General features: G+C 50.2%; 1 protein-coding gene across 8 annotated transcripts in view; it reads right to left on the reverse strand.

Moving 5' to 3' along the window:
- The window catches only part of Atp2b2 (ATPase plasma membrane Ca2+ transporting 2), a 320,647-nt gene extending 310,937 nt beyond the window's left edge, over positions 1 to 9,710 (reverse strand). For all 8 annotated transcript variants that reach the window (XM_026788029.1, XM_005365023.3, XM_013352966.2 and 5 more), the window contains exon 1: positions 9,667 to 9,710. The gene's annotated coding sequence lies outside the window, so the exon portion shown is untranslated. The remainder of the gene's footprint in view (positions 1 to 9,666) is intronic.
- Positions 9,711 to 9,713: the final 3 nt, after the last annotated feature.

Consider the following 9,713-nt stretch of genomic DNA (forward strand, 5'->3'; position numbering starts at 1 on the left):
TCTCTCTCTCTCTCTCTCTCTCTCTCACACACACACACACACACACACACACACACACACACACACACACACACATGCACACCAAAAACAAAACCCCAAACACCTGCCAGTCCAATGAGAAAAACTTTCTTCCCTTTAGATTCTTCTGAAGAACTCTACATTGTCAGAGACCTGTGGGCACAACCAAGAGTTTAAGGGGGTGGCTTCCATACTAGCATCCCCTGAGGTCAGGGACAATGTCGATAGTTCTAGGACTGAAGGCCTCCATGGCCTTCAGTATTCACGCCCTGTCTAGTGGGACTTTGGAACTTCTCTTGCCTGTTCCTTGAATGTTGAGATGGTGTGGCTTACTGAAGACATACTAAGGCTTGATGTGGTGCTAATTCTGAGCCTGGGACTCTAACTCTGCTGCCACTCTGCAAATGAACACAGGCTAGTTCCTGAGGGATGAGACACTGCATGAAGAAGAGACAAGCAGCCTCAGCTAAGGTCACCATAGTCAGGCCTGGAGCCAGCACACCCCACCATACAGGAAATCACCAGGCTCTGCAGAATCATCTTCACAGGCTTGGCAGACCAGACAAACAAACAAGCCACAGTGAGAGAGACCAGGAAGGCCTTTGGTGGTGTGCTGACCTGTAGACTACAAAGTCACAGGTAATAATGGACACACACACAAGCTGGTCTGACGCACGTTAATGGCTGGTCTGTCTTGCAGAGCCAGGAGGCTCTCAAAACTCATCTGCACATCAAGTTCCAGCATGCTCGACTAGGAGACACGTTCCCTGGTTCCACTCCTGATCTTGCTACCCACTCTGAGCAAGGAGCTCCCTTAACTTCTGTCAAAGACAGTTTGCATCTTAACACGGCAGTGGGTGAGACACTCAGGGCGGGAATCAGCCTCCTCCTGGCCTCATCCTCCATGGCTCCGTGTTTGCAGATAAAAATACCCTCCCCTCCTCTCTACTGTGGAAGCTGTCCAGGGTCAGCCGCCCACACACTTCCACGCGATTTCTGACTCTGGTTATAAAACCTTGGCCCCAGAAATAGAACACAAGGGGATTTCACAGGCATGTGCTCCGGCACAGTCTCCACCATTCCTGAAAAACTTGGGGGAAATTCACTTTCAAGCTTTGAACACGGTCTTCAAAGTCCTACCTACCCACCCTGGCACCAAACATCTATGAGGGGCCATGGTTTTTTGTTTTTATTTTTTTATATTCTCTCTCTCTCTCTCTCTCTCTCTCTCTCTCTCTCTCTCTCAGCAGGCACTGCTGTTCTCAAGTCTTGCTAGCTCCTTTGGTTAGTGTTGATCACCTCTGGACCCTTCTGGCTTTCCTGGCCCTGATCATCACTGTCCGGTCCTAGCCAGAGCTCAGCTTTCTCTGGTTGCTCTTCTGCCTACCCTCACACCTGCCCTTACATTTAGCTCCTTCAAAGGTGTCCCAGGTACACATTCCATTTTGAGCCCCACACTCATGGTAGCCTCTCCTTCCTAGCTGATACAGCATGGACTCCAGAGCAGAGGCTACTGCCAGCAAACCTCCAGACCAACTCTCTTGTCATAGGTAGGGACTAGAAAGTCAACCGGGGAGGAACAGAACCAAGGTGGTGAAGGTGGTGATAACCAAGGCTGAAGGGAGGCCAGGACACCGGCACAAGGAATTCCCATTACCTGATTGAAAAATAGCACCCTTGGGTGATGATAACAACTATCCCGTTTCCTAAATCTCCAGAACATGCTGGACCCGAGCACATGTTTAAGCATAATCCTTCTACAGATGATGAAACTGGGAACAGAGAAGGGATGTATCCCGTCCGGAGTCACACAGCTGGTTGGCACAGCAAGGATTGAAAGTGAGGTTCAGTTCTAATGACCACAGCTCCGTAAGCCTACCTTGGATCCTGCTGTAGGCGCCTCTCCCATCAGGCTTTTCACCAAATCAGACATTTTCTAGGCCCTCCTGACAGTTTCCAGGCCCCCCTTTGCCCACTCACAGTCCACCACCCACTGGCCTTGAGTGGGGCTACCATGCTCATCACTTCCCACGACTCTCTAGAACAGAACCATATTCTAAACTAGGACTAACCTCTTCCTGCTCTTGATGATGGGCAAGTCACCTTGCTCTCTGAGCATCGGCTTCTTTATCTACAACCTGAGGGTGGAAAGCTGTGATGGTGCCCTGGACACTGCCGGCCCTCAAGAGAGGAAAGCTCACTTCCGACTCTGCCACCCTCACAGCCTCTTGTTCGCCACACATCTCTGCTCCTGTACCTGGGGGCCACCTCCAATGTCTCTGGCACCTACAGATATGGCCACTTCCCAGGAGGCTTTGTCTGCTTTAGAGTCAATCCGGTGCCACACCCTTCAGACACCCTTGTATTGCGACATCTCTGGAGTCAACATTGTGTCTACAGTCTCTGTAAGGGCTAAGCTACCCTCTCTGGTTGGCATAGCATCAGTGCATCTGGTGCCCAGAGACTCCCGAATATTAGAATTAGAAGGAATAATAGCTACTGACACATTTTAACCAATTAATCAACCAATAACTAATCAACTAGTCAACTAGTTACCATACATAGTTTATTCATTGCCCTGGCCTTGTGCTAGTCTTTGAAGATCACAAGAATCCCTCTCCCCATTCCACTTCTGTGCACTTGAGTGCACAGTGGATAGTTTCTGGGCACTGCCCCCTCAGCCTGCTCCCTGTATCCTTCTGGTTGGCAGAGCCCTAACTGCTTGGAGTATGGTCCGGTGGCCACTGACTCAGACATGGGACCGGGTTTATTTAGGCTTTGCTGATCCATTCTCTTGATGGTGACTGGTTTAGGCATGGCCATGTGACCCATTATCTGACAATGAGACACAAGAATGGGTTGGCTTGATGGTGTGGGAGAACTTGACAAGACAAGGAGATGTCTTCTGTCCTTTCCTCAGGGACTCCTCTGTAGAGCAGGGACGGAGCGAGCCTTCTTCGTAGAGCAGTATAAAAGCTCAAAGGAAGCCACATATAAGACAGTTTATGTGACTGCCTGGGTGCCCGGAGAATGTGACCGTCATCACGCTCACCTTTGCCTGCAGGGTGTCTCACCTGAAACAGCAGAGGAGCTCTAAGCCCAGGTCTTGGCTCTTCCCACTCTCCACTGTCTACACCCAGCCATGACCTCCCTCTATCCTCCTTCCTACAGACCTTCACAAATGGCCCGTATGTCAGAGATGTTTTCTCTATCCAGTCATCTCGTGGCTTTCTTCTGTTCTTTTGCCCCAGATGCGTTTGGAAGATTCGCTGGCCTCACTTTTGTGAATGTGTCCTTAGGATGCCTGGACCTGTGCTCAGGGGTTCAAGAGATTCTCATGACAATGCTACTTGTGACAGCGAAAAGAGAGAAAATGATGGTGGCTGGGTCGCTCATAAAAGATGAGGTAGAGATGTATCTATTGATATGCAAGCCACCCAAGCTCTATGACTGAGAGAGAGAAAGGCTCCAGAAATACAGTATTCCTCCACAAACTTATCAGTCATGGAGAACCTTCTGGAAGGACATTTGACAGAATGTTAACAGGAGCGAGCTTTGTTTCACAACATTTTATCTGAGTTTTACTTTCCTCTTTATACTTTTTGATACCATTTGAATTTTACATAATCCTTACATAACATCTCTATATCTAGGGGGAGACAGAACTACTTTTATTTTGAAAAGAGGAAAAAATACATACAGAATCACAGCCAGGATCCACCTTCTTTGGGCATGGTTCCCTAGTCACGTGAGACAAGATTTGGGGTTTACTGTACTCTTTCCAGCCCAGATCCCCAACCCCCATGCCTCTGCCTGACTCTGCCCAGAACTCTCTAGTTTGATAAACTCGGTAACAGTGAGGCAACTAGAAGCCAAACATCTGGAGGGAAAACACAGGGCTGGGGTGGGGAAGTGCGCACTGAGATGCCTGTAAGATTATACAGATGGACTCAAGAGAGAGAGCAGGGGACACTGCCTATGGAGAGACAAAGTCATAAAGGAACAACACCTACTGTGGCTTTGCATGTGGAAGAACTACCCATGAACATCTTCTGTGCATCCGCTCACTGATCTGACTCACCTTCCAGCAGAGCGACATAAAGACATAGAAACACGTGCCTGAGTGTCCACTTCTCTCAGTGCAGGGACGCTAACCTGCTCTGCCTTGGCCATGTCCAACCAACTCCACCGTCATTTTATCAAGCTGAGCCTGCTAAAGGGATGGTCCTGTCTTTTTTTTTTTTTTTTGGTTTTTTTAAGACAGGGTTTCTCTGTGGTTTTGGAGCCTGTCCTGGAACTAGCTCTTGTAGACCAGGCTGGTCTCGAACTCACAGAGATCTGCCTGCCTCTGCCTCCCGAGTGCTGGGATTAAAGGCGTGTGCCACCACCACCCGGCGGGATGGTCCTGTCTTAAGTGCTATTTATTTCTTGTGTGTGTGTGTATGTGTCTGTGTGTGTGTACACATGGAAGCCAGCAGTCATTCTGGTGTTTTCTTCTATTGCTCTGCACACCAGGGCTTGAGACAGGGTCTCTTCACTGAACCTGAACACACTGTCTCCACTAGACTGGCTGCCAGTGAGCTGGGGACCTACTGGTCTCTGTTTTCCAGCACTGAAGTTACAGATGTGCACCACTGGCACTGACTTTAACGTGGTACTGGGATCTGAATTCAGGCCCTTGGGCTCATATTACAAACATTTTACCCACTGAGCCGCCTCTCCAGCCGCCTTCAGTTCCACTTTTGCTTTCTGGATAAGAAGGGGGCCAGTCTCCTGAGCCCTGCCCAGAAGATAGGCTGCAATAGTTATAATAGCTCCTGGGTTGGGGCAAGGAGGGATTCCTCTTTCTTAGTGTCTCCCCACTACCATGCCTTTCTTCTGCTTCCTGTTTCTTGAGTCAAGAGTTCTCTGAGACTCTGGGGAAAGATAGGGGCACCCCAGTCTTAAACTTGTCAAGATGCCTGACCTAGCACGATCCTGTGTTTGAGCTAATGAAGGATCCTGTGTCTGAGCTAGCGAAGGACTCACATCACAAGGGACCCTTTTGTGTAAAGAAACTCCACAGCAGGTCCCTCTGATCTTAGGCCTGCCCTATGGAAGACAGAATCTTCCCTAATTGGTCCTTGAGAAAGAGGCTGGTGTCCTTCCTAGTCTCAGGAGGGAAGAAGTGTGTCTCAGAAAGCTCACCCTGGACTCCCCTCTGCCTGTCCCAGCCCTACTCTCTAACTCCACTTCTGTGCCATCAGAAAGGAAACTTGCACCGTTGTCCCTGGGTATCCAGGACAGTTTACCATGCAGAGATCTGTAGATGCCCGAGGCCCTCATGTAATACTGTGTAATATGTACACAGACCCCCACCACCACCCACACACCCTCCTCCTGTTCCCTTTAGATGGTTCCACCTGTAATACCTCCTGGTATGCAAATAATATGTAAATAGTTGTCACTCTGTTGTCTGGGGAATAATGACAAGGAGAAAAGCCTGTACAAGTTCAGCACAGATGCAATTTTTTTTTTCCTGAATATTTCTCATCTGAGACGGCTGAAGCCAGAAATGTTAACCTGGAGACCTGGGGCATGTAGTTGGGGGTAGGGTGGAGTTCTATTTCTGTCTTCTGCCATTCCTCAAACTGTTGTACAAATTGGGAAGAAATATATTTATGAGGGCCCAGCCAGCCTTCCACCCAGCACACCTTTTGGAGGGATCTGGGCAGCTACTCAAATATTCTGAATCTCAGTGTCCACATCTGTCCTTATGGATTTTAATAGCTGGTTTTTGATTTCTATATTTAATGCTTCTGACCTCTTTGGGCCTTGTTGAGCCTGGAGAGAAAGACAGCAAATGAACCAGTTCAGAGCCTGGACGCCCAGCCGCCTCCTTCATGAAACTGTATTCTCTGGCCCAGGACTCCCTTGCCCTTTGTCAGCCTGGGGCCAGGGGCCAGAGAACTTAGGAACAGCCCTTATGCCTACTGAAACAGCCCCAACTGGGCACTTGAGCCCACCCTAAAGCCCTGGCTCCTTACCCACAGCCATGTTCCATGTTCGACTTCTTGACCAGTGGTTCTTTTCTGAGTGTCCTGCCTGGCACACAGCTCCCACCTCTCGGAACCTCCAGCTACAAACTCTACTTTTACTAACAGCTTTCTCCTTACCTGTTGGCTAACCACACGTGGAGAGAGTTCAGCCAGGGACAGTGTCACCTGGTCCATAGTGTCATTGGGAGGGTATAACCAATGAACACCAGGAACTGTCTCAGGCAGCTGTGGGCACCTGGCAGGGCTTTCATTTACTTTTAAATTTTGTGTGTATGTGGTGTTTTTAAAGCAGTTTTGGAACTGAGGACTAAGCTCTTTTTTTTAAAAAAAAAAAATCTTTCTCCTATCTGTCTTTCCCCCCTTTTTTTCTACCTCCCATTTCTCCCTAACTCCTGCCCAGGATCAGCTACATAATTTTTGGATCCAATCCAAAACAAAACGGTGGGCCTCTGCAGTTGATAAGAATTGTAGGACTGACTGAGGTGGTTTAGCAGGTAACACTACACACATACACGTGTGCGAACACACACACACACACACACACACGCACACACACACACCTGCCCCCACCTTCCTTTACATCAGATGCTCTCCTGCTTCCAACATCTGATTTTCCGAAGGCCCCAGTGAACCCCGATGCTCCTCTTGGCTCCCGATGGCCATATTCACTTAGCTGGGGCGGGGGGCAGAGGCAAACCAGAATTCCCAAAGAGTTCAAGAAATAAGTTATATTAAATGTATTTTATTAGTCTCAGAGTCATATGGCAACTGAGGTTAACACAAAGCAGGGGAGTTAAAGTGGTTTGTATGGGATTTAACAAATGGGCAAGACAATTTAAAGTGCTCAGATTTCTTATTTGTGAAGTACATTGCTAAAAGCCCTGGGCCCCTGCTAGGTTAGTATTTCTCTTCTTGGCAGTTAGTCTGATTGGGGGAAGCCTCTGCACTGCTACTGATACAGCCCTTTTCATCTGCAGTGATTCTGTATCGCCCACTGACTACTGCAGGACCTTGCAGGCAGGCCATGGTATGGATCTGGTGAAAGAAAAGCCCTGTTGGTTGGAAACCCTGTTGAATTGATTTTCTTTCCCTGTTCCTCCAATACAGCATCTTCTCCTCCCCTATGTCTCTCTGCTTCCCAAACACAGCATTGTCAGGGCTTTGCAAGTCCTTCTGAAATCCATACTGTGTCATAGGCCATTGCACACCATGCTGAGACTGAACCTCCGACAGCTTCTGCTGTTCCCCATCTGAGACTTGTCCTGGGCCTGCTTTGGGATTGATGTCTTCAAATAGTCTGCCTGCCCCACGGTTTTGTCTTAGAAATCTGGGTCTAAAATGCCTCCTCCACAGCTCCCCACCAACGTCCATAGTCTGCCAACCTCTTAAATCACCCATCAAGGTCCCACTCAAAGATCCTCTCCTCCAGGAAGCTGCCTCTGATTACACCACATCTCATCTCCCCGCAACCCCAGGCCAGATGTTGGCTGGCAGCCAACCGATAGTGTCTTTGAGAGGGATGTGAGCACCTCAGGCTCTAGTATCCCTCATCTCTGGGGGGTAGCAGAGCAGAGCAGTTACAGAGTAAAACAGTCCCAAATCCATTTCTAACCAGCTGCATATATAGGGTAATACTGACCTTGTGGCTTTGTGAGGGATATATCAGAAGATGACCCAAAGTCTTTAGCACAGAGCCCAGCGAGAGGTATTAACAGCTGTCTCTAGACACTGGCACGCGGACACCACCACAAGCTGGACAACCCATATCCCAGTGTGGATGAGCCTTCTTGGTTGATGCCTGGCCGTGGTGCTATTATGGCTTACTCTCCAGTGTATCCGTTTAGATGAGAAGCTATTCCCAGCCTAGATGGCTGGGATCAGGTCTATTTCATTTACCAATGTGCCCCTGGTACACTAAGGAGTGCTTAGCATGTAGTTAATAAAATCAAATGGATGAATATGTCTCCAGGTCTGGGAGGTGATTGGCATCTGGCAGGGATTGCCTTGCTGGAAGCTGTGAGGGACTTCAACTATGTCTTAGGCAGAAAACAAGGTTGTTTACCTGAGTGGGAGAGTGAGCCCCAGTCCCTAGCCCCAGCCCTTGCAGCCAGTACCACTGGGGATGGAAGGAAAGAGTGGGACAGATGCAGGGGTGATCCTGTGCTCACTACTGGGGAGCAGGAGTCTGTTTCTCCTGTCATTGCAGGACCCAACTGCCTGTCCCAGTTGGGACTCAGTATTGATTTCTCCTTGGAGGCTGCAGGAAACCATGGCACTGTTAAGAGACTACGGAGGCTCCTGAGGATGCTGGCTTTTCACTTTCACCGAAGAGGATACAGAGACATAGGTCCAGCAAGCCTTGTCCCTACCAGGTCACAGTGACATGGGGGGAGAGCCCACCTCAACCTAGGGGCCAGAAGTGGAAGGAGGGAACCAGGCTAACAGCTTTATCTATTATCAGTTGAAGCACAGAATGGAGCCGTACCAAGGGTAGGTGGGTTGGTCACAGACCATGAACTAAGCATTGTGGCAAAAATGAAGAATATTGGCTCAGTTAGCTGCCAAACAGCCGTAATGAGGTAGCTATTATAAGGAAATTGACAGAAAGAGAGAGAGAGGAAGAGAGAGAGAGAGAGAGAGAGAGAGAGAGAGAGAGAGAGAGAGATTTGTCAGAGTTCCAGGGCTAGTAAGAAGCAGGGCATTTCAGATCCAGAACCTTCTTTCATAACAACCAAATAAATCCTGAAAAGAAAGCCTAGTTCTCCATCTTCTGGCTGTGTGACCTTGAGGCTGGCTCACCCTCTCTGGGCCTCATGTCCCTTTCCAAGGGTAATGATCCAGGAGGCCGTGTTCCTAGAACAAGGGCACCCCCTATGGCCAAAATATCCTTTTCTCTGGAGTGACCAGGCCCAGGGTGAACCCAGGTGTCCAGAAACACAGTGGTCCATCATGAGGGCCCAAGGCAAACCTGCACAAGGCCACTTTCACAAACAGCTTGTGTGGTGGGGCTGAAAACCCAAACCCAAACTACAGCTCTAGTAACGAATGGCTTGGGCTTCCGAGCTTTGGAGCTCTCCTGTCACCAGGTGAGGGACCCATGCGAGCTTGGGGAAGAGCTGTGGGCAGATGGAGGACGCCCAGAAAAGCTGAGGCCCAAGATGCACAGAGCTCAAAGCAGAGAGCCCTCCCACACACTGGGAAGCCACTTTTGGGGAGAGAAGCCCCCAACCCTAGTCCTTGTCCACAGCTCAGAAAGCATCCCGGTACAGGGACACCGGGCTGCCGGAGCACAATCCCCACACCCCATACTGAGGGGAAACCAGGTGCAGGAGTCCGGGAATATCTGGGAAGCAGGCTGATGGGGGTCTCCGCGCTCTGGACGCCCCCAGCTCCGGAAAGTTTGTGCGCCCCCTCCCCGCGCCGCGCCCGCTGCCGGGTGCCCGCTCAAGGTCACCGCTGACACCGCGGACACCCGGCCCCCCGGCCAAGCTCTGACTGCAGCTGAGGCCGCGGGGTCCCCGGGCGACACGGAAGAAGCCGCGGAGAAGGAGGCAGAACCCTTGCGGCCAGCAAGGAAGAGAGGCCCCGGCCCGGTCCCGCCGACCCTCACCTGCGCCCGCTCTGGGGCGACGATGCCGCCGCCGCTGCCGTTGCGCT

The sequence above is a fragment of the Microtus ochrogaster genome, unplaced genomic scaffold (genome assembly GCF_000317375.1).
Source record: "Microtus ochrogaster isolate Prairie Vole_2 unplaced genomic scaffold, MicOch1.0 UNK1, whole genome shotgun sequence".
Classification (NCBI taxonomy): domain Eukaryota; kingdom Metazoa; phylum Chordata; class Mammalia; order Rodentia; family Cricetidae; genus Microtus; species Microtus ochrogaster.